This window comes from Triturus cristatus, chromosome 1_1 (genome assembly GCF_964204655.1).
Source record: "Triturus cristatus chromosome 1_1, aTriCri1.1, whole genome shotgun sequence".
NCBI lineage: Eukaryota > Metazoa > Chordata > Amphibia > Caudata > Salamandridae > Triturus > Triturus cristatus.
This window is the reverse complement of record NC_140579.1, coordinates 1289682373-1289709997: the sequence shown is the minus strand read 5'-3', so window position 1 is coordinate 1289709997 and position 27625 is coordinate 1289682373. Positions and strand designations below refer to the sequence as shown.

General features: G+C 48.3%; 1 protein-coding gene across 2 annotated transcripts in view; it reads left to right on the top strand.

Moving 5' to 3' along the window:
• Window positions 1-941: 941 nt before the first annotated feature.
• The window catches only part of FRS3 (fibroblast growth factor receptor substrate 3), a 284142-nt gene continuing 257458 nt past the window's right edge, over window positions 942-27625 (top strand). The window contains exon 1 of one of the 2 annotated variants that reach the window (XM_085652706.1): window positions 942-1094. The gene's annotated coding sequence lies outside the window, so the exon portion shown is untranslated. The remainder of the gene's footprint in view (window positions 1095-27625) is intronic. The other variant, XM_085652685.1, reaches the window with a different exon arrangement.

Genomic DNA, 27625 nt, shown 5'->3' with positions numbered 1-27625 from the left:
TCACCCCAGATGCCTCCGGCCACACACGAGCGCCGCCAGCTGAAACTCGCTCCTGCTGTCAGGGAGACGCGTGGGCGGGCGCAAGACAGCGGCGGAGGGCTTGGGGCCGGTCCTCTCCCACGTGGAACAGGCAGCCACAGCAGGGGCGGTGCAGCACAGGCCGCAGGCACTGACAGTGGCTTGCGGAAACACCGGGCCACGCTTCACATGGCAGGTGGGAACAGAGCGATGTGGGTGGGCACCGCAAGCTCTCGGCTGGATACCGACCAGGCGGCGATGCACTCATGAGGCACGACCGGCCTCGTCGTCAATGTAGCGCGGCAGGGCCACGTGTCGCAGCCCGCCGCAGCGCTGGATGAAAGGTAAGGCACACTCTTTCACAGTTGGCCGGAAGACCCCTAGCGGTCTTCCGCCGTTTATTTATCCCCTTGGGTCGAGCCCGCCCCGAGGGGGTTTTGCATGCATGTCAGTGGATACATTGTAGGTGAGGGCCCGGGTGACTCTCTACACATACATCCCAACATTTGGAAGTGGGAAGGAGGGAGGTTTTAAAAAATAAATCGGGGGAATTGTTTTCATTGGTGTACATTAAAATGTGGGTAATTTCAAGTAATAGAAAACTAGAATAAAGCGACCTTTGGCTTTAAAAATAGAGAGTCTCCCCCGTGAATAGGGTGTGTTGGAATCAGGCGTGCAACACCCATTGGACTCAAAGGCTTCAGCTCCCCCACCCCCCCCCGTCGTGTGTAAAATAGCACATTATTTCTTCATCAGATTTCCCTGTGTGGTTGCTCCGTTGCACCAACCAGACATTCTATCCATGGTTCGTGCTTTTCGATGATCCTCGTAGACATTCTGCCCATCTTATCTCGCTGGTCCTCCTCTGGTACATTGTATCACTGCTCCTGCTATGCAGACAGGTGGCGTGCTTGCCAGGTGTCGTATCTCGCTTCACCTCGCAGACTTTCTATCCCTCCCGGACTTCTCACTGCTCTTCTCAGACGCTCCATCTCTACCTCTCGCTCCGCTGTCTGTGACCCTTGACCCCGCGCTGAGGCGGCGGGAGACCGATGGAAGACAGAAAATAGCCCCCGGTAAGCAGAAGGCAAGAAGACGGAGGGTGTTGACGAGGGTGGAGGAGGACCACAAGAGGAGGGCTGTGAATGAGAAGGGAGGAGCACTGATTGGGGAAGATTATATATGAGAAAAACACGACTGCTCTTAAATATTGTTTAACCCCCCCCCCCCCCCCCCCCCCCGTGCTGTGTACACTCCCACCAAAGACTATGTGAAACCCTTGAATATTTTGAATCCCACCATATAACGAAAGGCTCCCTTGAATACTGCGTGAAGACCGCCTCAATACTGCATGCCCTCCCCTAAATTACACGAAGCCCTGCGTGAACCCCTTCTTAATACTATACACTGTCAACCAGTGTGATCCCCCTCCTACCCCTTCCACCCGTGTCCCCGCATTCCGTGCCAACCATCCTCAAACTCTCTACGTTCATCACCGGAATCTCTATTCGGAGGATGCAACTTTCCAGATTCTGTACTGTTTTCTGGTGTGATAATCCAAATGATGCAACTGAACTACACCAAGACTGCAAGTCCTAGAATTAACGAACTACGTAAATTAAGTCCTAGGACAGAAAATGTGTGCTTTTGGTATGGACTCGTACGATAACCTTAAAACGTGGCTATACTTAATTAAATATAACCTGTGTGTAGCCCTCCCCGGAATAGTGTTAGACATTAGTTCTCTGACACCAATGATAACCTCGTGACGTCCCTCTGAATTTCTTAAAAAATAATGTACTGGGAAGCCAGAGGGTAGGCCGCCCGAGGGCATCTTATTGGTTTACTACATGTACATTTCCACTCTAGGAGTTTATACAATCCTGGTTACCATGCGGGTTATTTCTTTATGTATGCAAACAGCACATTGATCATACAGTAGGTTGCCGTGTTGTGAATAAACGTGTTTGGAATGAATCTACGTGTTGCTCTGCAGTACGCTTTGACACGTAATGCATATGCATTTGTTCGGTAGGAACTTTTCCCGCATTGCTCCAGGATGTAAGTTAAAAGAAAGATTCTTGTATGAGCCAGGTGTTTAGTGATTTTTTACAGATGCTTTTTGTTAAATGAAAGTTGGAAAATATACAGTGGTATTATTTTGTTATCATGTGAAGATGCTGTGAGCCCTATTTAGTTATTTGGCTTTTTATCGCGCTGACTAGACCCTGGTTTGTCAAAGAACTTTTTAGTGATTGAAAAGGCTTAGTAGTTCCCATGTTAAGTAGAATGGAGTTCCAATTCCTAGTGGTGCTTCCCAAGAATGCTTCACTCATTGGTTTAGACTTCTTCAAGGTTTGTGTTTCATGGAGAAAGTGTCATGGCTTCTGGTGCTGGCAAACTGTGATTCAGTTTCTAAGAGTTTAACTCATCGTATTTTTCTGCAATCGCAGTACACACAAAATGAATTCGCATATTTGCCTTCAATATCTATATTGTGTAATCTTTATGGAAAGCTCCCACTGAGCCTGTTAATGAGATGGAGTAACTATCTAAAGGAATGGGTGATTTTTTGTCTTCTCCCTGCTAATAGTCGCCACTGAGAACCTGATTTAGATAAGCACAGTATAGTACATCTGCCAAAAACTGAAGGCTTCACCTTCCAGTGGGATAACAGCAGTTTTTCAGTATCATAGGTATCCTATTCGTGGTGATCCTCCTACTCTGCCGTTGGCAATGACAAGTTGTGAAAGTAACTCTGCTTGGAATGGCGATGGATAAATTGCTTAATCAAGTGAAACTGTATTCTTTCAGCTTGGGCCATAATTTACGGGACGAATGCACCGTAATTCCTCGGACTAAACTCCACATCATATGCTAAGCTTGTTTGTCAAGAAAAGTCTGGGTTAAGGGGAGGAAAGGAGCTCACTGAGAGAAGTCATTGTAAGTGCACAATTGTGAGTCCGAGAAGTAATGTACTGCCTTGGTCTATGCTTAAAAAAAGAAAAAAAAAATCGATTGAGTTTGCTGACAAACAAGAGTAACACCAAAAGCAGTACGAATGGCCAGCCAGCAGCTACAATACCTGGTGCCAGGTGTAGCCCGCAAGTCTGGGACTTGCACAATCACACTACAGACTAATACAAAGTATATTTTCCTAGATAGTGTTCATTGTACCATGTCCTCACTTATTGTAAGACAAGATCGCAGGTCTTAAGACTCGTTGTTTCATGCAATTGAGCTGACTATACTGTTAGTGATCAGGAAAAAATCTTGCCTTCAAGATGCTTTAATATGAGATGTGAGTGTAGAATTATGGTGTGGATATAGGTATTTAACATTTCTTTAAGTTCGTAATCTACTGCTTGTTGGTATATGGATGTGGTGTACCCAGGTAGCAAGTGCGGTTGGGGCAGCATGATAGCCAGCTAGAAGACGTACCTGGGCTGTGTTGACTGAATGTGAGATGTTCTGTCCTAATATGTACTGTTGGACATTTGTGTGTGATGTATCTGCATAGCATTTTACTTCTCTGAGTTCTGCAATCTCCTTCGAAATGGCTTATTGGGGAAGTGTTGTGTGTGAAATATGTTGTGTCCAGTGTGTTCTCTTGTATGTTTTTGAGGTGGTCCATGGTGGCAAGCGATTACCTTAACTGCCAAATGAAACACGTTTTCTTAGTTTACAATGTAATTGAATTCTAAACACTGATACACGGGAATTGTAATGGTGATTAATAAAAATACCTATCAACCACAAGAAATGTTTCATTGACGTCAACTCTGTCCGCATCTATGTAAGAATATTAAAATGTAAGCAAAAAACACAAGGAAACCTACAAAAGAAGCCCCTATACATGTAGCGGACCCAAATGTGCAATAAATCCTCGACTGGTTCTCACCACAAAAACAACAAGCAATTGAAAAGGGTAAAAAAACACCAGTCCCTTAAGTAGAAAGTAGGGATACCTTTACTCGTCATGCGTGTCACCAAAAGTGACAGGTGCCACACCCCCTTCGCTGTGTCACCAAAAGTGACAGGTGTCAAACCCCTATGATGTGTCTCCAAAAGTGACAGGTGCCACGCCCCCTCTCTGTGTCCTTAAAAGTGACAGGTGCCACGCCCCCTCGCTGTGTCACCAAAAGTGACAGGTGTCAAACCCCTATGATGTGTCCTTAAAAAAAGTGACAGGTGCCAAACCCCTATGTTGCATGTGGGTGCCCCCCTTTGAGCCAAGGGGCGGTGTTCCGTAGGGTGGGGCTACTTTTGGAGACAGCAGCGCCCTATGATGGAGGCTGGACATGTTGTGATGTAGAGGTGCACGCCCCTTTTAGGGGTTGTTTATGATACATATAAGGCCTCCTTAAGAGCGTTGTACAGCAAGTCGGCGCCTGAATACGAAAAGGTTCCCATAGCAAAATGAAGAGATACAGCCCGCTCGTGAAAAGGCCCATGTGGGGTGGAGGCCAGCCAACTATCGATAGATATTACCGCAGCTTAACACCCCTGGTAATGGACGAGAATGCTCAACAAGAAACACCTAAGGATATGGGTTGCGATGTTACTGGTTTTGGCGATGCCCGGTGTCGGCGTATGGAAGAACACAGTCTCAATGATTGAGTATGCCGGATGTCACCTATTAAGGTCGATAGCAGCGGAAGTGTGGACTTGTGTAATGGCAGCGAGTATGAGGGATTCAGCTTCGTGGAGCTGGACTATTTGGAAGATACAATAGTTCCACCCAACTCCCCCGTCTATGAAGACATGGGCTTTCAGGAGGATACGCCTCCTGAGAAGGTAGTTGTGCAACAGCCGGGTACAAGCGTCGAAGATGATGGGGCAACGCAGGACATTAGCGACTCTCAAGATTTCAGAGCCGCCGTAGAGGGCTGTGAAAATGCTGAGGTTAGTAAAAAAAATAAAATGTTATGCACAGACACATAATGATGTATTTTATTTCTTCAACTAATGGCGTGTCAATCTTTCTTCTTTTGACCCTAGGGAGCAACCCCAAAAAGAACTGAGGCCGTGGAGCCTCCTACAAAAGCGGACCGCATACATTTTTACTGTCTATGTTGTGCAAAACAGACTGAAAGTTCCACAAGACAAAGTACTGATGTTCATAGGCCCGGCTGAGGTATATTCTATTATGTGCTCATCCTTATCGAGCTCTCTGGTCAAATGACCTAGATAATCCCCAAGAGGTGGATCTTCATCCCCCGGTTTACTCAGAAAAATCACAGAGTCCGTATCATGATACAGGCAACGGTCCTGGAGTTTATCCAGAACCCCGTAAAGCTCTAGACGGGCGTGTGAAGGCGTGAAGCATGCTATGAAGATATTTATGTTGTTACACGTTGTGGGGTACTCCTTTGTGTATTTCCAGCACACATCAGTGGTCTCGTCATCGATAAACTCGCAGCTGGACACCTCGTAACAAGGGGCAAAAAGGTACTTCAACAGTTCGTCAGGATCTGTTATTAAGGTCGTATTTGACATGTTTGTACGCTGTGCAAATTTTCCCCATAAGGAGTTGTGGCAGAGTTTGGCTAACTGTCGGCGGGCAGGGTTGACCTCTATCAAATGGGGCTGTAAATGTATACCCTCGTGCGTGTGGTAGTCATCGATTGTATTTCGGTTTTGCATCTTGACTAGTACACCAATCGGGATATCCCAAGGCCTCCTGTTTCTCTCTCAGAAACCAATTAATGTAGCGTGAAAAGAGATGTGTCGTGGTCCTCTTAAAATGCCACACCTCGTGTACTCTCCCGAGTCTGTAGCCTTTCTCTAAGGCAGCTTGGACCTCGATGCTGCACCAGGTCCCTGTGAGCATCCTTTGTTCTTCGGTGTGACTACAACCACGACTTCTTTAAACACGGTGCATGTTCGAGAGAGGGGGAACATCAGCTTACCATCGACTCTGTATGGTAACACTGGAAAGTAAAGCTGCCTTGGAGGATAGATTTCACATTTGACTAGCCCAACGTATTCGGAAAGGGGCTTAAAGTCTCTATATATGATGGTAGGGTGTCCTAAGGGGTATACCTTCATTTTGTTTACAAATGGGTACAGACTGGTGAAATCATAATAGTGTATTTTCTCACCCTCACCAGCGGCCCTGTACAGTTGTATGGCATTTGTACACCCCCCCCGAATAAGGCATCGCGGGGTTCCAGAGGTTGTGGTAAGTCACGACTCTGAAGGAAAGAGCGGAGCTCTGTGTCGGTTGTTAGCATATCTAACCACTCATGCTCCCATAGGACCCTCATCGCAAAGCAACATTTTTCAATATACTTGGCCCTCATCAGAGTACGTCTGTGTAAGTGTTCAAATTTGGCACCCATCAGTCTGTTAAACTCGTGGGGTTTGTAAGACTGAGGACAGCCGTGGTAAAAACAGGCGTCGTATTCAAAGGCCGTCGGCACTCCCTTAATTACAGCGTACCCATCCAGGTAATAGGGACCCAGGTGGTATTCACCACCCTGTAAGGCGTGCTGAATATGTATGTCTTCCTTCTCAGAGACCTGCCTGAGCCATTGGATAGACTGGGTTGAATAACGTGTCTGTTTACCGTTATAGAGGTCTGGCGGCACTAGAGTGATGCTTTTTGGTCTTAAAAACATGTGTTTCTAGATGGACATACACATGGAGGCCAATGTAATGTTTTGAAAAGGGTCTATGTATTCAACTGCCTTTGTCATTTGTGGCGCCTTGGGTTTCAAGACCCTGACTTTCTTAGTTATTCGAGGAGTCTTGGGTTTCAGGACCCTGACTTTCTTAGTCATTGCCACCACAACATCTCTGAAGAGGTTGCAGGCCTGTCGCAGGATCATTACATCGGCCTGGCAATAGGCTTTCAACTCGGTTTGAAAATGAAACTCCTTTTCACGGTTTTCAGAGTACGACTGTAGAAAGCTCTCTTTCTCAGCAGGCATCATATAATCAACCCCGTAGCTGTCCAGAGGCGGCATGGACCCCACATAATTCTGGTTCGCCCAGGTGTTAAAGTGTGGAAAATAACCTTTACACCTGGGGAAACCAAAGGCTTTTGGCAGCTTGCTCAATTTCATGGGTAGGAAATTCAGGGTGTCTATGAACCTTATTTGTAACTGGCCAGCCATTAACAACATCATTTTGGAACCTTGAGTGATGAGTTCTACTCGTACCTTTTCACGAATCATATTCTGTAAAATAAAGAATGAATCGTATGCTTTTGAGTTATGGGCCAGCATGGTATACCCTTTGAATTTGGACTGGATGAATGTATTAAGGAAATCACCAACGCACGTTCGCCCCTCAAACTCCCAGCAGTCATCAGAAGTTAGATGGTGGGCGTAAACATAGTTAGGTTGGTGTACCCCTGTCTCTTGTGTGCACTCTATATCAAAAACGATGTAATCTTCAGTTTTGGTCTGGGGTCTGCCTTTAACCATGTAACAATGGTGTACTAATCCTACCCTACATGGAATCTGACACCTTAGGTATTTCATGCCTATGCATTTGTGATCTGTCGACACATACCGGCCGCACTCTCGGCAATCCATTTTAGGGCTGCATTTACCAGCTTTGCGGTGTATGAAAGCAATCTTGTGAGTGACAAAACGTCTTACAGTTATGATACAGCACCTTCAGGGTGACGTCTACGACGCACCCATCCCTCTGACACATCTTACAATGTATTTCACTCTGATGATGTGCCTTAGTGTTGTATATATGGTCGCAATGTGTGCACACGTACTTGACTCCCAGAAAACCTTTAAGGTTCAAGATACCGTAAAAGTGATTTTCGTGGTGAAGGACATATACGGTCTTGTTTTTCACACGTTTCCCCGGTTGTAAAGTACTTCCAAGAACCATTGTGATAAAGAACTTTCACCGTAACGGTAAAATAGTTCTCAAAAAGACGTATGTCGCCAAAGCCGACCATGCGGTCTGGAGGTATTTCAAGAACCTCATGGGCTTCCGTCACTCTAGAGAGGATGACCGCGTCGGTGGTGTTGCGCCCCATCAGCAACCCCACGATGCTGGCCGCCAGACATGTGTTGCCTGCTCCGTTGTTAAAGTTGAGCAACCAACGTTGTTTCTTACCAATTATCTTGCTGTATAGGACGCTCCTTAAAGGCCTGGAAACACCCCCCTCACGACCCCGTACAATGAGGGCTATGACTCTGAAAGTGCCATAGGCTACTAGTTCAGCCTTACTCTGCAAAAGCCTCTAAAGGTTTTCTAGAAATTCCACTGCATCAAACACATCAAGGGACCTTCGTTTGGTGAACAAAGTTTGTCAATACCCTGCCCCTGGAAGCGTAGCTGGAAAAAATCATCAGGACCCACATCGCGTAACAACCTTTCTGAGTGTTTGCACAGCCTGATGTATGCCTAAAATCCCATGCGTGAAGGACTCTATCTGATGTAGGTTAATAAACCTAAACTCCTCGTAGTGTTCTGTAGCGTTAAATCTCGACTGTAACTTCTAACGCTCTCTAAGAACACTGCCTCTGAATCCTCATCTTGAGGAATCTGACTTATGTGGCAGTTTGCTGCTGTATCATTTTGGGGATTCTGGTTTAGACCGGGCTCTGGGATTCTTTTAAGCATCCGTGTAGCGCATATTCTGGCTTTCTTTAGTTTGCTTATTAAAAGCCTGCGCTGCTTAGCGCTATTAGCCCACATTTGTTTTTTACGGGGCCATACTTTTCTAGGTAGCATACCCCATCCTATCTGCGCAGTATGGTTTGTGTCGGTGGGCGACGTGCTCATAGAGGTCTCTGCTACAGACCCAACCCTCGGCCCTTCTGTGTGTTCCTGGTCTTGGTGTTGCTCTACCCCCTGATCCCTTCACTTGTACCCCCCTCGGTCGGTTCTCTTCTGAACTTATGTAATATAGGGTGCAGGGTATTGGTGTATGTGATTCAGGCGTTGTTTGTGAAAATGTATGCCTTTGTTTGAGGGGTTCCCTGTACTTTTTACACTTGAGCAAGCGTAAGAAGCGCAGGGATTTTGTCAGCACCGTATGGACCTTATTGCTATATTTATATTTGCGCTTACCTTTATTAAGACCCGGGGCATGATGGTTCTTTAGGGGCCTACGTATGCCTAGTCACAAGGGGATACTCCATATGTCGGCCATTGTTGCTTGGCATGTTTGTAGGATCACCCTTTTACACTTGTCAACCATTTGTAGTATCTTTCGCTGCGCCTCCAGCCCTGCCCCATCGCCGCTATCGCACACCCCTAGTTTTAAGGTGGCGGTGTTCACTTGGCGTTTTAACTTTCTAACCGCCAGCTGTATGTCTTTCACATGGGCACCTAGTACCTCTTTAGGGTTTACAGAATCATATTGCGGCGGATTAGGGATGAATACAGTGTTTGGTTCTACAACTGCCTGTAACACCCCCGGACCATCTCTCGCCCCGTCCGCCACAACAACATTCTGTAACTGAGGGACCGGTGGGATCATAGACCTAGGGTTCCAGTGTGAACACCCCGGGACGGCCATGGAAGGGTCCTCGCTAAATGCGCCCTCCAAACCCTGATTTGTACAGTCGTCCCAACCCGTACTATTATCGAATGCGCCCTCCAAATCCTGATTTGACCAGTCGTCCCAACCTGTACTATTATCACCGTATATTGCTGGTGATGATGTGTGGTTTAAACTGACCACCGGGCTGGTTGGGTCGTACGCACCGAGAGGGATGATGGGTGATATAAGGGTTGGGGAGTTTAAATGGCTGTCAAAATAATCTAGGGCCCTATCGGTTAAGGAATTGTTGGTGTTGTTGGAGGGTAAATGGCTAACATCCGTATACAAATCCCCATTGTACGCTTTACAAGGACCCTTGTACGCTGCTTCTGAGGTCTATCAAGTTTGTCTATCAGCCCTATCAAAGCCTTGAGACATCCGCTGCCGCCAATATAAGGGGGTCCTGAGGGTTGAGCATTTTCAGACTCTGAGTTCCTAAGACCATCAGGCATGATTATAGCAGGTTTTGGGGGTTGGTCTAGGTTGAGCCCCTCTACATATGCAGTTTGTTTATTTGAAACTATAGAGGGTTTCAGGGTATGGGTAGGGGCCTGCGGTGTAAGGGGCTTGATTAAGGGATCTGCTACTGTTTCCACTTGTAACGCCTGTACCTCCTGCTTCTTCTTCAGATAATTTCTTGAGAGGCGATTCACTTGTTGGGGCTGTACCAGATCTTCTACCACTGCCGTCGCAGCCACTGGCCCATTAGAGATCAGAGGTGTAGAGGGCTCATTCACAGATGTCACAATATTTTTTAATGAAAGATCTAGAGGCATAGTTTGGGGCTCAGGGACCACAGGTTTCATCTTGAGGTCTAAAGGGCCTGCTTGGAACTCCGGGACCACAGACATCTTCTTGAGGTATAAAGGACCGTGTTGGGGTTCCTGATCCCTCTGCTTCTTGTTAAAGGTGGATTTGTTTGAGAGAGGGTGCCCTTTTGAGGCATGGAGAGGGTTCAGATACGCAACATCGCTTTCACACCGAACAGGCATTACGTTGTCTGGGTTTGTAAGCACGTCTCCGCTGTTTTCCCCCACCCGTTGTAGAATAGACATTCCTGTAGGAGTGTTCAACATTTTGGCAGAGGGCTTGATTTGGCATTTCTCAGCAGTGCCTGTCTCTGTAGTATGTGCAGAGCTTGTCCTTGCTCACACACCTACTCACACCTTTTGCTGCAGGCTCTGCATTCTGAACTGTCTTTGTTATGTCCATTAATGGTTTTGCAGACCTCCTGACCTTACACAAATCTTCTCCATGGTTCTTTTGAACGGCTCCTAGAATGTAAGATAAAAAAATATGTTTATTAGAAAAAATAAAGAACATGTATAAGATGCTTAAACTACCCACAGACATCCCAGCACATTCATTTCTACACGCCCCCCTTTATACAACCCCTACTACACGGCGATGCCCCCTTCTACTGGCGAGAATAAAATACAGAGGGTCCTTTTTTCGCACCTTTTTGTAAAACACACATTTTAGAGGTCTTTTGCCAGCTCCTTTCTTTGTCACCGGTCCATTTCCAGATGTTGAAGATTTCCTCTTTAGCGGTTTTTCTTTTGTCGGCTGTGCAGCCTCTTGCAAAGCGGCGTCGGTCGTGCATGACTCTGAGGACCCTGCAAAGAAAACAAATCACATTTGCGGTATAAACAAGGCCTTAGCAGTCCCTTCTGAGGAGCCCTCCTACAGTACGCCCTGGGGGGGTTTTGGTCTAACAAAGTCTAAGTCTTAGGCAGTTTAAAGAACATGGCATTTCTTTTTTGATTTACCTGAAAGAACCACTGTATCCTGCACACTCTGCGACGCGTCTTGAGACCCCAGGTACTGCTTTATATCATCAAGATTTAGCTGTACATTGGTATCATAATCTATAAAAACATACATGTATGCGCATACCATTAGAAAAGCAGAGCTACTGAGACAGCGGTGTACAAAAACTACTCTGAACTACGCAACTCTAAATACATATACCTGCTTGCAGGGCTAGCATTTCTGCGTCGGTGATGGTTATTTCCGGTAAGTCCTGTGTTTAGGGTTAGATTAAAAAAAAATGGCTGCTTAAAACTACACCTCATAAATGCTACATTACAGTTTGTTACATACACCTTAGAAAACGCCAATCATAAATTCAAAATTGAAAACAACCTTGCCTTGACTTTTAATGAGAACCTCTGATTCCTACCCACAAGCCCCACCATATGTACACCCATAACCTATACATATATCTATTTAATGGGTTGTGCAAGCTGCTGCTGGGAATCTTTTAATAATTCAGTGTTTTATATTAGACTTTTAACCTATAAACTGCAAGTAACAAAAGTATATCGCCTAGGAGAAAAACCTGTCACAATCCGACCCTAAATATATTATGCTCAGCATGGTCTACACTATATACACACTCTGGGTTGCATTTAAATGGGCTACCTGGGTAGAGAAAAAGCACGCATTTAAAAAAAAAAAAAAAGGGCTGTCTGGGGGAGCGCATAAAACATGCATTTTTTTGTTTTAATTTAAAAAAAGGGCTGACTGGGGCGTGCGAAAACATGAGAAAAACCCCTGCTCTATACCCTGTGATTCAGGGTAAATTACTTAATCTACCCTTGCCTACCTAAAATGAATGTGCATTTGTGTAACGTAACAGTGGCTCCAAAAAAAGAGCTCCAGGACCTTCAGGTTGAGTTTGCGCTATATAAAATGTCCCCCTTTGAAAACAAAAAAGAAAAACCACAGAGACGTTGCTTAATGGTCCCTGTGGCTGTCAATACCTTTTTTATTTTTTTTATTTCATTCATTGCCCACACTCTGGGGCAATGGCACGCTATATTAATATGGCCCAATTGGGGGAAAAAAAAAAGAAAAGGCACAGGGACGCTGCTATACGGTCCCTGTGGCCTTAAATAATTTTTTTTGTTCTTTTTTTGTTCTTTTTTTTTTTTTTTTTTAATTGTATGCCCACAATCATGGGGCTATGGCACGCTAAATAAATTTGGCCCAATTGAAAGAAAAAAAAGAAAAGCCGCAAGGACGCTGCTAAAACGGTCCCTGCGGCTGAAAAGACAATTTTTTGTATTTTTATTTATTGCCCTCTTTGGGCACAGCAGCCGCAGAGGAAGCCCTATCCGGGAGCTTTCTCGCCGCGTTTGCGAGGGCAGGGTCCGCCCCTCTCGTGATGTCAGGGGAGTCCCTGGTGACATCACGACAGGGGCGGGTCCTGCCCTCGCAAACGCTGCGAGAAAGCTTCCTGCTCCCTTCACCGCCATCAAGACCCACGTGGGGTCGGAAGAAACACAGGCACCGGGCCCCAGCCCCCAGAGCAGCGCCTTCGGTAAGCGGGCTCTGGGGGCCATACTTCATTTTTTAAATTCTTCATCTGGGGTCGCGAGCCCCATAACAACGCCTGCACATTACCCTGGGGCCCCGCAGGGAGGACAGCGGGCTCCGGGTAATTATTTTTTTTTAAAATAGGGGTCGCGAGCCCCCAACACCACCTGCACAAGCCCCTGGAGCTCCGCAGGGAGCACAGCGGACTCCAGTTTAAAAAAATCGGGGCCGCGAGCCCCACAGCGCCACGCATTACCCCGGAGCCCCGCACTTGGGCAGCGGGCTCCGGGTCTTCATTTTTTAAAATCTCGGGGCCGTGAGCCACCCACAGCGGAACACACAAGCCCCCGGAGCTCCGCACTTTGCAGCGGACTCCGGGGGCTTCATTTTTTTAAAAAACCGTGGCCGCGAGCCCCAACCATCACAGCGCCTGCACACATTACCCCGGAGCCCCGCACTTGGGCAGCGGGCTCCGGGTCTTCATTTTTAAAACCGGGGCCGCGGATGCCAACCCCAACAGCGCCACACACATTACCCCAGAGCTCCGCACTTGGGCAGCGGGCTCTGGGGACTTCATTTTTTTTAAAAATCTCGGGCCGCAAGCCCCTACCCCCCACAGCGCCACACATATTACCCCGGAGCTCCGCACTTGGGCAGTGGGCTCCGGGGACTTCATTTTTTTTTAAAAACGGGGCCTCGAGCCCCCACCCTGCGGACCATGCCACGCTCGGCCTAACAAACCCGGAGCACCACGCATGGAAGCGGGCTCCGGGAGCTTCATTTTTTTTTTTTTCTTTTTTCTTTTTTTTTTTAATCTGGCCTCAAGCCCCACACTGCCCCCAGAGTGGCAAGCTTGGAAGCGGGCTCTGGGAGCTTTTATTTTTATATAAAACGGGCCTCGACCTCCACACCTCCCAAGGCCACAGGAGCCCCCAGAGTACCACGGCAGGGAACGGACTCTGGGGGCCTTTATTTTAGAAAATGGTGCCCGGAGCAATCCCCAGAGCCCCACGGGCTCTGGGACCATTATTAATGCAGGGACCTCGAGCCCCACACCACCCCAAGGCCATAGGAGCCCCCCAGAGTACCACGGCATGGAGCGGACTCTGGGCGCCTTTATTTTAAAATATGCTGCGGGACTGTGACCACCCCAAACCCTGGACACACCTGCTGAGCCTGCCACAACCTGCGCCAGAGACCCTGCAGCACCAGCATAGCCATTGGGTAAGTACACAGTTGTATTTATTTATTTTGACCTGTATACATTGTATATTATGTAGTGTACTCTGACCCCATAGACCCATACCGTATTGTTATAGGTTTGTAGCAACTGTAAAAGCCTTACGTTACAGGATTGTCGCACCTCTAATACCCTTAGTATTATTCACCCTAAATACATGCCCACATTTTTTTTAAAACACATTTAACAGGTCCCCAACACCCCAAAACAGTATCCTTAGACATCATAGATCCAGTCATTGCTTGTATAAATGGCCATTAAAAATGTCACACAGCAGCCATGTACAACCCCTAAAACATCCACCTTTATTCACATTACATACAGTTCCCCGTTGCGCTTTGCGCCTTTTAAAAAACCTAAAATGACCACCACATTTCACCTCCAACCTTATTCACATTAGTTACCAAACCACCACAACCCCACATCATATATTATTTAAAACATTATAAATACAGTCCTACATTGCTCTAGGTACCCTTTTAAAATGCAACCTTCACCTTAAATGCATTGCCACCAATACTTTAAATAAAAAACCTTAAACATGTCACATTGTGCCACCCCACCTATTTTACTTACATCCCATAATGTGTAGCAGGCGGCGTCAATCTGTGATAAGTTGTTCTGATCCATTATTCCCTTTAAATTCCTGAGTTGATCCTGTGCAGCAAAACCATCCACGTATGTCGTTCCACCAAGGCGTTTTTGAATAGCTATTTCTGCTGACCCCAAAGTATGCTTTTATACCTGTCCTGGCCTGCTAATTAGGTCACCACCCTTTATGGAGGTGGGGTTTAGATCCAGGTATTGGGGTCCCTGGGTGGGAAAATTGTCTGACCAATGTATAGGTTATGCTAGATGCCCCCTTTAACATCTGTTAATTAAACCTACTGCCTGTCCTGGGAAGAGCTGGCTTATCAGCTGTGTTTGTGACTCAATCTCCTGGGGAGATAAGCGCCCTCTGAAGTTTAGGGACATGCCGGATGACCAGCGTACATTTTCTAATTAGGTCTTTGTGTGTTAGATACACCCCTTAGCATTATGACAACTGTTAATGAAACTATTGTCTGCTGAGGGGAGGGCTGCGTAATCAGCTGTGTTTGGGACTCATTCTCCTGGGAAGGCTGGGCCTGGTTGATTAGTTTTTTTCCTCTTCTCAGCTTTGCTCACAACTTTTGTCATCTTAGCACTTTGACACCTACATTTAAGAGCCCTTACCTGGGAAATTGTCCTATTATTCTTGTGTGTTTTTACATTGTGAGCCTAACCCCTTGGGACTGACTGACTGAGTTTTTAGGTCTCGGCTGCGAAGGCTGCGCTTGCGCAGTCTATCTCCGAGATTTAATGACTTGGAAAAGAGGGGCTTGAACCCGCCCCTCTTCTCCCCTGTTCTCCATTGGCTGGCCTCTTGAATGCTGGCCAGCCATTGGAGAAGAGGTCAGTCATTCCGACTAGGCCCCGTCCTTTTCGGATCGGGGGGCGTGTTTTTTGCAAGAAGTCTCATTCTCTCCTCCAGCCAATGGCTGGAGGAGAGAAAAGACAAACACGCCCCCGAATCCGAAAATGCCGCTGCCTTTCTCCGAGGCATTTCTGCTCTGCCTCGGAGAAAGGCAGTGGTGTGCCTTTTGCTCTGCCTTGTTTCATTCTGAGATAGATTTGTAGACCTGATTTTGTATAATAATATAAACATGGACACATGTTCCAGAATGCACAGCTGCCTCCTGGCCAGAATGAGCTGCTCATGCCTGTATTTCGGAGACGTGAAAGCTTCGCTGCACTGCTGCAGGAAGTGTTCCAGTGTGACACGGCGTGCCCAGCAGAGACACCGGCAGTCCGTGAGGGCAGTGCCATGGCAGGCTCCCTGACCCTCACAAACATGGGCGCTGGTTCGGGCAGAGCTGCCTGCGAGGATGCCTGCATCCGCCGAGAGGGCGCCTTGATCTCCCGCACTTGAAGCCCCGAGGACAGGCGCGGCACATTGAAGTTGTGACGGGATTTATTGGCGCTTCTGGTTAAACCTCCCACTCTCGCGGGTGGCACCTGTTGCGGGCACGTCAGGCAGCTGTGGTGGGCAGATACCGGTGCGGGCTGAAGTGTGCGCTGCTCGCTGGAGGCGCAGAGTGCGAAGGATGCCCGGGTACACGCAGATCGTGCACGATGCCTTGCTGCCCAACTGGGACAGGCCCTTGCCCCTGATACTGGGTGTCAGCACTGCCTACCTCTGCTACTACTGGGCCTGCGTCCCTAAGGTGGTTGAGAGTGTCTGTCTCAGCTGCGACCTGCTCCTGGCGTTGGTGAGAGTGCTGCTCCTGGCGTTGGTGAGAGTGCTGCTCCTGGCGTTGGTGAGAGTGCTGCTCCTGGCGTTGGTGAGAGTACTGCTTCCTGCTCCCGGGGTGGTATAGAGTGCCAGGCTCAGCTGCTTCCTACTTCAGGGGTGGGGGAGAGTGCCAGGTCATCTGCTCCCTGGGGTGGGTGAGAGTGCTGTCCTTTTGGTGGGTGAGAGCGCTGCTTCCTGCTACCTTTGATGGGTGAGAGTGCTGCTTCCTGCTCCCCTGGTGGGTGAGAGTACCGCTCTCTACCCCCTTCGGTGGGTGAGAGCGCTGCTTCCTGCTTTCTTGTTGGGTGTGAGTGCTTCTTCCTGGGAGGGTGAGACTGCTGCTGCCTTTGGTGAGTGAGAGCGCTGCTGCCTTTGGTGAGTGAGAGCGCTGCTTCCTGCTCCCTTTGGTGGGTGAGAGCACTGCTTCCTGGGTGGGTGAGACTGCTGCTTCCTGCTCCCTTTGGTGAGTGAGAGCGCTGCTTCCTGCTCCCTTTGGTGGGTGAGAGCACTGCTTCCTGGGTGGGTGAGACTGCTGCTTCCTGCTCCCTTTGTTGGGTGAGAGTGCTGTTTTCTGCTCCCTTCGGTGGGTGAGAGCACTGCTACCTGGGTGGGTGAGACTGCTGCTTCCTGCTCCGTTTGGTGGGTGAGAGTGCTGTTTTCTGCTCCCTTTGGTGGGTGAGAGCACTGCTTCCTGGGTGGGTGCGACTGCTGCTTCCTGCTCCCTTTGGTGGGTATGAGCGCTGCTTCCTGCTCCCTTTGGTGGTGAGAGCGCTGCTTCCTGGGTGGGTGAGACCGCTGCTTCCTGCTCTCTTTGTTGGGTGAGACAGCCGCTTTCTGCTCCCTTTGGTGGGTGCGAGCGCTGCTTCCTTTGGTGGGTGCGAGTCCTGCTTCCTGGGTGGGTGAGACTGCTGCTTCCTGCTCCCTTTGGTGGGTGAGAGCGCTGCTCCCTTTGGTGGGTGAGACAGCCGCTTCCTGCTCCCTTTGGTGGGTGAGACAGCCGCTTCCTGCTCCCTTTGGTGGGTGAGACAGCCGCTTTCTGCTCCCTTTGGTGGGTGAGAGCGCTGCTTCCTTTGGTGGGTGCGAGTCCTGCTTCCTGGGTGGGTGAGACTGCTGCTTCCTGCTCCCTTTGTTGGGTGAGAGTGCTGTTTTCTGCTCCCTTTGGTGGGTGAGAGCACTGCTTCCTGGTGGGTGAGACTGATGCTTCCTGCTCCGTTTGTTGGGTGAGAGTGCTGCTTCCTGCTCCCTTTGGTGGGTGAGAGCGCTGCTACCTGCTCCCTTTGGTGGGTGAGAGCACTGCTCCCTTTGGTGGGTGAGACAGACGCTTTCTGCTCCCTTTGGTGGGTGAGAGCGCTGCTTCCTTTGGTGGGTGAGACTGCTGCTTCCTGCTCCCTTTGGTGGGTGAGAGCGCTGCTTCCTGGGTGGGTGAGACAGCCGCTTTCTGCTCCCTTTGGTGGGTGAGAGCGCTGCTTCCTTTGGTGGGTTATGGATATTCTGTTGCAAGAAAGAAGGCCTCATACTGGTGGCGCTAATGACCTAATACTTAGCATGCAACATACTAATAAGGTAAAACAGATCTAATTGATATTGTAATATGCATTGGAATATCTTTGGGATCTGTTTATGGTTGTCGGCGAATTGCCGTGTTGCAAACTGTAGGCTCCTTGATTGACAATATAGGCTAACTAAATGTTTTTCCACATTCAGTCACATAAATATTCCTGATTGCCGACATAACCACTTAGGTTTTACAGTAGTAATAGTAAATATCACAATTTCAACTTTTGGTCTAATTATATAGAAAAACGTACCAGCTCAAGAGGGAAGTGGAAAGTTTGCACCCTTATGGTGTGCATGCCGATATATTCTTGTGGCTTTTATTATATTGGATCTAGGAAAGAAAAATTGTGATAGATTACTTGAAGGAACCTCAGCCACTGATGATTACTCTGGGCCACAATCTAGTCCATCTCTTTTTGCCCACCATGTCACCTCAGACAGGAACAGGTCAGTAGAAATGGAAAGGCAAGTGCTTTCTTAGCCGGAAGACACACAACCCCAGACCTATTCCATTATATATTCCCAGACATGGGGCCTGTGCCCATTGGGCCTCAAGACTTAAGCTATACCTCACTGATGACACCTGAGTAGATCGAAACAGGTCTGAGGTTGCTTTTGTTTGCATTTGGACTGGACCTGACCTGGCAGTTCAGGCTAGACTGTTCCTTTTGGAGCAGGCCCGGCAGTGATTTGCATGCTGAAGGTCAATGTCTATAGTAGGCAAAAGAGATGATGGTCTGGAAAGTGACCCAGATGATTGTGAGTGGCTGTTTGTTGCAGTAGACACTGTAAGTGTGATGGTGCGCCCAGGCTTGCGTCCTGTGCTGCCACAAGGCTCACGCTGTGCTTTGTTGACACTACCTAAGTAGGTCTAAACTGCTTTGGGGCTGAAGGGGACCTGGCCTGGCAGTTCGGGCTCGATTGTTCCTGTTGAAGGTCTTTGTCTAGAGTGGCATGGTAGGCGAAATACGATGGTCTGGATGTGCCCTTGAGCTATCACAATGGATGAGATTAATTCAAGCATTCCTTTCATCACCTTGGTGTTTGTTATATTATAATGGCAGCACCCTTTGATCTGAACATCTCAGGACACTTAAAAAAAAAAAAAAAATGTGATTGTAAGTAAGGCTTCCAGCTTTCCGTTTGTACTGACTTTTACAGATAAATACAGACAGAAAACAGTGTGTTTCCTGTCTGTATTTATTTTTAAAAGCAGAAAAAAACTGAAAATGGTGCTTCTGGTGAGATTCTCCATGCTATATTTCATGAATTCCAGGCAAAAGCTAAGCAGATAAACAGCATGGAAAGTTAAAACAAGCATTTACAATGCAACGGTCTCGGCATTGTTAAAGTTAGAGCTATTGGCATTGCTCATGACAATGCCGTTTCTTTAAATGTTTTAAAAACAAAAACATAAACAAAAATAATGTCATGAGCAATGCCAATAGCTCTAACTTTACCAATGCCGAGACCATTGCATTGTAAATGCTTGTTTCCTATTCTCAGCTTTGCTCTGCACACATTTAAACATGCCCAGACATCCCCCTCTTACATGAAGGCCATTCTTTGCGCACACATTTCTCTTTACATACCCTTAAGGCGCTGCTAGCCTAACAATGCCCTGCTAGCCCAACAAGGCCTTCAAAACCGGCACACACCTTGTGCCACACCCCCCACACACAGCTCAGCTCCTTTAGGGTTGCAACACATTCATCATGTCCCCAAACGTTTTGCTCACAAGCTGTCACTTTTAAGGACAGAAACACCCTGGCACTTTTAAGGACCAGCGTTTCATGAACCTCACACTGCCAACCTTGGGGGTGAGGGGATTTGAGGAAGGCCTGCACATTCACAGCTCAGCATGCCTAAACAACCTCTGTCACAGCACTGCCATCACAGTTTTAAAACATGCCCATGAAGACACTTTTGCGCACACTTTTCTTTACACAACCTAAAGGCCTTGCTAGCCTGACAACGCCTTCAACCCCTGCACACACTGACACAAACCATGTGCCACACCCCACAGCTCATCTCTTGGTAGGGCTGCCACACATCCATCATGTCCCCAAACATTTTGCGCACCAGCTGTCACTTTTGGTGACACACACACCTGTCACTTTTGGTGACACACACACCTGTCACTTTTGGTGACACACACACCTGTCACTTTTGGTGACACGCATGACAAGTAAAGGTATCCCTACTTTCTACTCCCTTACTTAATAACAAATTTAATGTTTCAAACATCTGCACCTATGGTGACTTGTCTTACTTAGAACAATCTTCATCTATTGCACATTTAACCTGACTTCTTGGCGCAAAAACAGTAGTGTCTCACTATACAAGCAAAGACTGCTGCAGAGACCCACGTTTTACATACTTATTAGTCTTACTGATGTAGGAGGCAAGTGTGAGAAGTTGGCCTGGTATATGCTGTCCACTAGTTATAGTGGGCGCCTTGCACCAGTCCAAACAACCCTTATTGATGATTAGGTTTAAGACCACCTTTATTGAAAGCTGTCCTAGTGGTAGCTATGGAGAGCAGGCTTTAGGCTAAGTCTCGAAGGAATATAAAGCAGCTTGGTTTACCAGATTATAACCTCTTGAATGACTAAATGAAAGGAGAACCACACAAGGTATAAATAAAATATATGTATTTATTACTAAACACTCTCTACTAACCTCTTTATGAGATTAGAGAGCAAAGCACACAATATTACAGTTCTAAAACGACAGTAAATAGCACAATATGCAATGGGCCCCAGGGGGAGACCAAACCATATATTAAGAAAGTGGTATAAGAACCACGACTTGACTAGACCCAGTGCCTAGAGCACGTAGAATCGCTGGGACCCCAAGTAACCACCCAAGGTAGTGACGCAGGTGACCCACTGGGGACGAGTGCAGTGTGAGAACACAGCCGCAAGCTCCGTACAATCCTATGGGAAAGTCACAGTTGGAATTTTAGAGATTAAGGACACTTAGGAGAGGACTTGGAGCAAACCCTTTTAGACTTAGAAGGTTCTAAAGCCAGCACCCACGTGAGCACCGGAGTACTCGTGTTACCTAACCCAGGGAAGCCGGGTCCTTAGGTGTCAAATGGTGTTGGGAATCTTCGATGTCTTCAATGGAGAGATGCTGCAAAGTGCTGCTGCCGTGGAAAGGAAAAGTGTCCGGTGTAATCCAAGCCTGGATCGAAGATGTGAAGAACCTGAAAGCAGAGGGGACAGAGTCTGGGTCACTTGCCAGTGACCAGGGGCACGATAGACGAATGCCCACCGATGTCGGGTGTTTCAGGTGCGATGAGGTGAAGCTTGACACCACTGCCAGGGAGACCAGGAGGCATGGACGACGACCACAGTCTGCAGGCGACCTATCCCACGAAGGATGTCCAGCGCTGGGGGGGGGGGGGTCAGTGTCTGGATTGGAGAACAACAAGCGTCGGCAACGGCAACCCATGCGGTGAGAGTAAAACTAGCAAGGTCCTGTGGATTTCCCAAGCGATGGAGAGTCAGGGCACGTCTGGAGCAACCAGGTAAGCCCGTTGAAAGTCAAAGCACCCTTCTCAAGGACCCACAAGTCGACGGACAAGGGATCGCAAAGGGACCTCGAAAGGAATCACGAAGTACCAGCCCACGGGTCACTCGGAGTGTAGGCCAGTAATCTTTGGTGGAATCACTGCTCTGGGTCTGGACCACAAGTAGCCCAAAGCACAGCCTCTGGGATCGCCAATAAGCATATGCTGCTGCAACTGTGCACGGTGTCCAGGGGCTCGGGTTGCACGGTCCCCACATGGGCTTGGGATCTCAGGATTGCTGAGAGCATGGATCAGCCTCGGGGAAGCTTGGAAACCCAACTCCTGTGTTGCAAAGTCTTTGGAGTCCTTCAGGAGCTGCATAGTTGCAAACCGGACAGATGCGTCTTTGGTGCCTGCCTTGCAGGGGAGTAACTCCTTTACTCCAAGGGAGATTCTTAGTTCATCCAACGTCGTGTAGATAGTAGAAGTTCTGGGATTCTGTAGCAGAGTTTCGTCCAGGTAAATCTAAAGTCCTGTAGTCAGGGGTTCCCACTCTATATCCAAGGAAGGGGTGGAAAAAACTCTGGGAACCCACCTATGGGAGGGTCAGGACAGAGGGGTGGCTACACCCATATCCTTTGTCCAGTTTCGCGCCAGAGCAGGGGCTGGGAGCCCCAGCAACAGGTTTGAGCTGGACTATCCACAGGGGCACCAAATGTGCCCCCAGTGCAGACATCAAACCACTCTTGGAGTGTACCCACCCAGCCCCAATACACTAAAGCCTGTTTGGGAGGTGGTCACACCTCCCTGTGACAGGAAACCTACTGTCCAGGCCTCCCCTGCCGGAGTTTCATCCAGCAGCAGGAGGGCAGACTCGTGTCTGTGGCTGGCAGCATCCATTTTGTGATACCAGGGTCTGTGAAACGTGTACCGGTGAAGTCCTGTTTCTCCCTCTAGTAGGGTGGAATCATACCTCCCCTGTGAGGTATGATTCCAAGGTGTTTGACACCAAACACAACATGTTTCTGGGCAGCCATTCCAAAGTTAGCATTTACCGCAAGGTTATAATGCACTTAAGAGTATATGGTTTGGCTGCATCACAAACAACCCCGGAATAAAGGTTCCGAAGGCTGCAGAGGGGCTCTGCTCATGCATGGGCACCCTCTCACATATAACCCAGCACCGTGCCTTCAGGATTGATAAGGCCTGCCATTGGGGTGACTGATAGATTTATATGTGCAGTGATATGGATAGATATAGGGAACCTATATCTGAGTAAGGGGTGTGTACACCACCTTACACAGGCTGCTGTAGCAGACATGTTGTGTCATTTTAAATGGTCTGTTATAATCAAAAAGAGAGAGGAGAACTAGAGAGGCTAGTCCGTTTCCCCAGTTTATGTGTTAGTAATCAATGAGAACTAGCTCTGGTTTAAATTGTTTGTATGTCTGCGGGTGGAAAAAACCCCAAAAACATTAGGTTTTTTATGAAGGCCCTCACCCACCAACCTAGTTGGTGGCATGCTTCATCATTGGGCCCCACCCGAGGTACCGATTGTACCTCAGGTGTGCTTCGATGCCAGATTACTGCGGAGCGGGTTTTTTTGGTTCGTGAGGGTGCTGTGAGTGTGTTCTGAGTGAGGTTTAAAATACTGTCCTGGGTTTCCCAAAGACTGTTTTTTTTGATAAGCAAATTTTTATTTTCTTGGAAAGAACAACAATCAGAAAGCATATACAACAAACCGATTGAATTGGCATCAAAATGACATATCACGGAATCAGTAACAATCAGTAGCAAGACCCCCCCCCCCCCCACCCCCTCCCCCAACCTCCCGCCCCCGTCACCCGCACTCCCCCCCCCCCCCCCCCCCCCCCCCCTTAGAACAGGCCTCCTAGCCATTTCCCCCACACTCTGCGAAACTTTTTGGGGCAACCCCGAGCAGTATACAACGCACCAGTCCACACCTCTTCTCCATTTAGCACCTTTGGGTGGGTCAGTCTGCTTCCAGGTGGCTGCGATATCTTTTACCCACCACCAGAGCAGTAATTAGGAAATATTTTTCATTGCGGGATCCATCCAACCCATCCGTTATTCCCAGTAAAGCCAACTTAGGGTCATGGGGAACCTCCCATCCCAGGACCTCAGTTAATTCAAGTTCAATCTCGGCCCAATAGTTCCCCAGGCGCGGGCAACTCCAGACCATATGGAAGAAGTCCGCCGGATCTACCCCTCAGCGGGCGCATGACGCGTCCGGAGAAAGGCCCGCACGATGTAGGCGTTCCGGGGTCAGATAGGCGGCATGGAGGTAATTAAGCTGGATGAGCCGCAGTCTAGCCAAAGTGGTAATCGTCGTGGGTGCCATAAGGGCGTCCCTCCAATCGGCTTCGTCCAATGGTCCCACCCAGGTCTCCCACCGCTGCCTCAGTCCGTCCCAATCCACCGGGGTGTTATTGACCAGGAACCGACAAATGCGGGAGATTCCTCCCCTCCCAAGACACCCCAGCATCACCTGAGCCTCAGGCGGGCTATGGTCGGGAATCCGTGAGTCTAGAGGGACGTGAGCCAAAGACTGTTTTAATGGTGGGCCCCAGGCAGTTGATAAAAACAAAGGCTGTGGGACGTGCACGGTAGGCTTATGGCCTCCGATGTCCTGTGCGGTCAACTAGTTTCAGCCAGGCCTTTTCTCCTTCTGGCTTTCGTCAGGACCTTATATGTGTGGGGTGTTACAGGGGTAGTTATGAGTTTGTCAGTGCCCTGTGTGTAAAGCACACGCTACAGTGCTTATATGTGCAAGAGGTGTTTCCTCTCGGGTTGTACCTGTAGGGAGTAAAAAAAGGGGGGCGAGGGGGACCGACATAAGATTTAAGTAAAGGTTCCTAGTAGTGGGCTAAAAGCTTTCAGTGAGGCGGTGCTAGGTGCCTAAAGGTGACCACGGACAAGGCGGTAGTGTCAGTGGCGGGCAGTGAAAAAGTGGCCGGTCTCACAATATGCGTTATTGTGTGTGAAATTAGGCCTATATCCTGTGATCAATGTTGGTGAAAACAGTAAGTGGAGTTCCTTACACCTGATTGTAGCGAACAACTCAGCATGGAGCTCAGCCGGGGGCCAGGACCATGTGCACTCTAAATTTGGGGGAAGAAAAGGAAAACCGCTGTTGGGGGAGGGGGGTAGTATGCACCCAACAAGGTAACGGTAAAAGGATGCACACACAGACAAGGCTGAGGGCAGCATGAAAGGTTGCTGTACCGTTAGTTTGGTTGAGTACAGGTACTTACTGCGCGATGTCGCTGGACCCTCAATGAACCTGTAGTCGGGCAGAGGCTCCGTGAGAAATGAGCTTCAGTGAAGAAAGCGCTTAAATACCTGTGGAAAGCGCCAGGTGTTGCTTGTTAGCTGTGTCAGGTGTTATGGCCTGGGCACGAGTGACGGGGCGTATTCCGCTTCCTGTTGTCTCGAGGAGGTGCCTGTTGTAGAGGAAATGGAAGAAAGACTCGCATGCAGGTGTATGTAGCGCTCTCTCTATTTATTTCCATGGTGCAATTGGATGTCTAAGTTGGTAACATGCGCGTGCAAATGTGCGGTTATTTAGGGGAGTGCTAACCCAGTTGGGGGAGTCGCGCTCCATCTGTGCACTGTAATGGGAGGACACCCTCTCTATTTAAATGGAAGTGGCAACTAGGCGGGGCTAAGTAGGTAACATACGTTAATGTGCAGGGATGTTATTGTATATTGGTCCTGCAAAAAATAATAATAAGGGTGATGAACCCACTATGTGGTGTATGTAGGGAAGGACCTGTGAGTGAGAAGGTCACCACCTGGATGTTTGAGCCAGTATGAGGCCCAGAGGACGTGGTCATCCCGTGCCCTAGGCGGGCCCTGTTGATGAGGTGGCACTCAGGAGACTGGAAATGATTTATCGGGTGTGGGGGGGCCTCATCTGCTGAGGCTGTTCCACGGAATATTATCATTCAGTCCCTCCGTGTGGGTGGACAATCTGTAGATCCAGCGTTGTTCTTTGGACAGTAGCTGCTTCTCGTTGTCTGTGGGGTGTGCAGGGATCTGTTCATCTAAGGTCATTGGTGGTATGTCCAAACCTAAGGAAGTGGTCTGTGAGTTTGCTGATAGTCTTCTTGCACCGAATCGTACTTCTGTGTTCAGTGATTCTGGTGCGTATTTTTCTTGTGGTCATACCCACGTAACGGAGCTGGCATGGGCATTCAATCAAGTACACTAGATTGGTTGAATTGCAGTTCGTGTGCTTACGTTGGTGCCATGTTTTTCTGGTTTCCAGGTCGAGGGTTTTGGTATGTGTCGTGAGGTGGCAGATACTGCAGTCGCCACAGGGGTAGTGACCTATAACTTTAGGGAGGTTCCACACTTGGTGCAGTGTGGGGTTGGTGATGGTTTCCGTGGTTCTCGGCCGCATAGAGATGAGTTGATCCCGTAGGCTGTTTGATTTTTTTTTTATAGGCAAAAAGGGGCAGGTCCCAGTCTCGTTTGCCCGTGTTGATGATTCTCCAATTTTTCTTGATGATTTTGGCTACTATATTGGAGATAGGGTTGTACGTGGTGACACAGGTCAATGGTGTTGTTGTTTTTTGACGGGTTTGTGTTTCCAGGAGGGCATCTATATTCTGGTTCTTTGCCCGTTTTTTGGTCCTGTTGATGATCCTTGTTGGATAACCCCGTTGTTGTAATCTGTGGGAGAGGTCTGTGGCCTGTGTGTTGTAGTCTTCCTTATTGCTGCAATTGCGCCTTATGCATAGTAATTGGCCATAGGGCAGGTTCTCCCTTAGTGGTCGTGGGTGGAAACTATCAAAGGCCAGTAGTGAATTCCTCGCCGTGGGTTTATAATACGTCGTGGTTGACAGTTTACCATTGGCGGCCTTGATCAGTAGGTCCAGGAAAGGTAACTGGTCTTTGTTGCTGGTGTACGTGAAGCGTAGGTGGGGGATCACGTGTTGAGCCAGGTCTGGAAGTTCTTTAAGGATTCCTCCAAGCCTTCACATATCATGAGGACGTCATCAATGTATCGACGCCAGAAAAGTATTGATTCCCTGAATGGGTTGTTGGGCTCGAGGATGTGTGACTGTTCCAGGTGGTAGACGTATGGTCCCGCCACGCTGGGAGCAAAAATACTACCCACGGACAATCCATTTGTCTGGAGATAGTATGTTCCCTCAAATTCAAAAAAGTTTTCTTTTAATGCCAGTCTGGCGCAGTCTAGGACAAATTCTCTTGGTGTAGTGTGTTCCCATTGTGAGTTGGTCAGAGTTTCTTCTAAGACCTTGAGGGTGTCCTCTTGAGGCAGGCTTGTGTACAGGCTTTCAATATCCAGTCACACAAGTAACTGGGTTGTGGGGTTAAAATCCAGGTCTTGAAGGAGGGACAGAAGATGTTTGGTGTCCTTGATGCAAGTGGTTGCAGCTTGTACTAGAGGGTTAAGGAAAAAGTCACAAAACCTAGAGAGGGGCTCTAGGAGTGAGTTGCAGCCTGAGACAATCGGACGTCCCGGGGGTGGTCTTGTTTCCTTGTGTACCTTCGGTACTGTGTAAAAATACGGTATCTGGGCTTGTGTGTTGCAGAGGAAGGTGGCCTCCTGTTTGGAGATGTGGTTCTTGTTTGCAGCTGTAGTCACTAAGTTGGTGATTGTAAGTTTGAGTTGATTGGAAGGGTCGCTGTCAAGGCGTCAGTAATTGCGGTCGTCTTGGAGGAGTCTCTGGCACTCTGCTCGGTAAGCCTGGGTGTCCTGAATCACAATCCCTCCGCCTTTGTCGGCGGGTTTGATGGTAATGTTGTCATTGTCTCGGAGGGTTTTCAGAGCTGCCCGTTCTTCTTTAGATAGGTTGTTGTAAGTCTGTCTGTTTGGTTGGTTTTATCTACTTCATTGTAGACGGCCTGCTCGAAGGCAATGATTTCTGCCGGTATACTGCAAGGTGGAGGCATGAATGTTGATTTGGGTCGTAGACCCGTCTCATTGGTTTCCCTTGTCATTGTTGGTGTCCTGCCTTTCAAAAAAGGCGCGGAGCTTCAGCTTCTGGAAGAACTCGGCTAGTTCAGTGTGTAGGAGGAATTTGTCAACTCTTTTGGTAGGGACAAAGGAGAGGCCTTTATTCAGTACTTTTTCTTCAGTAG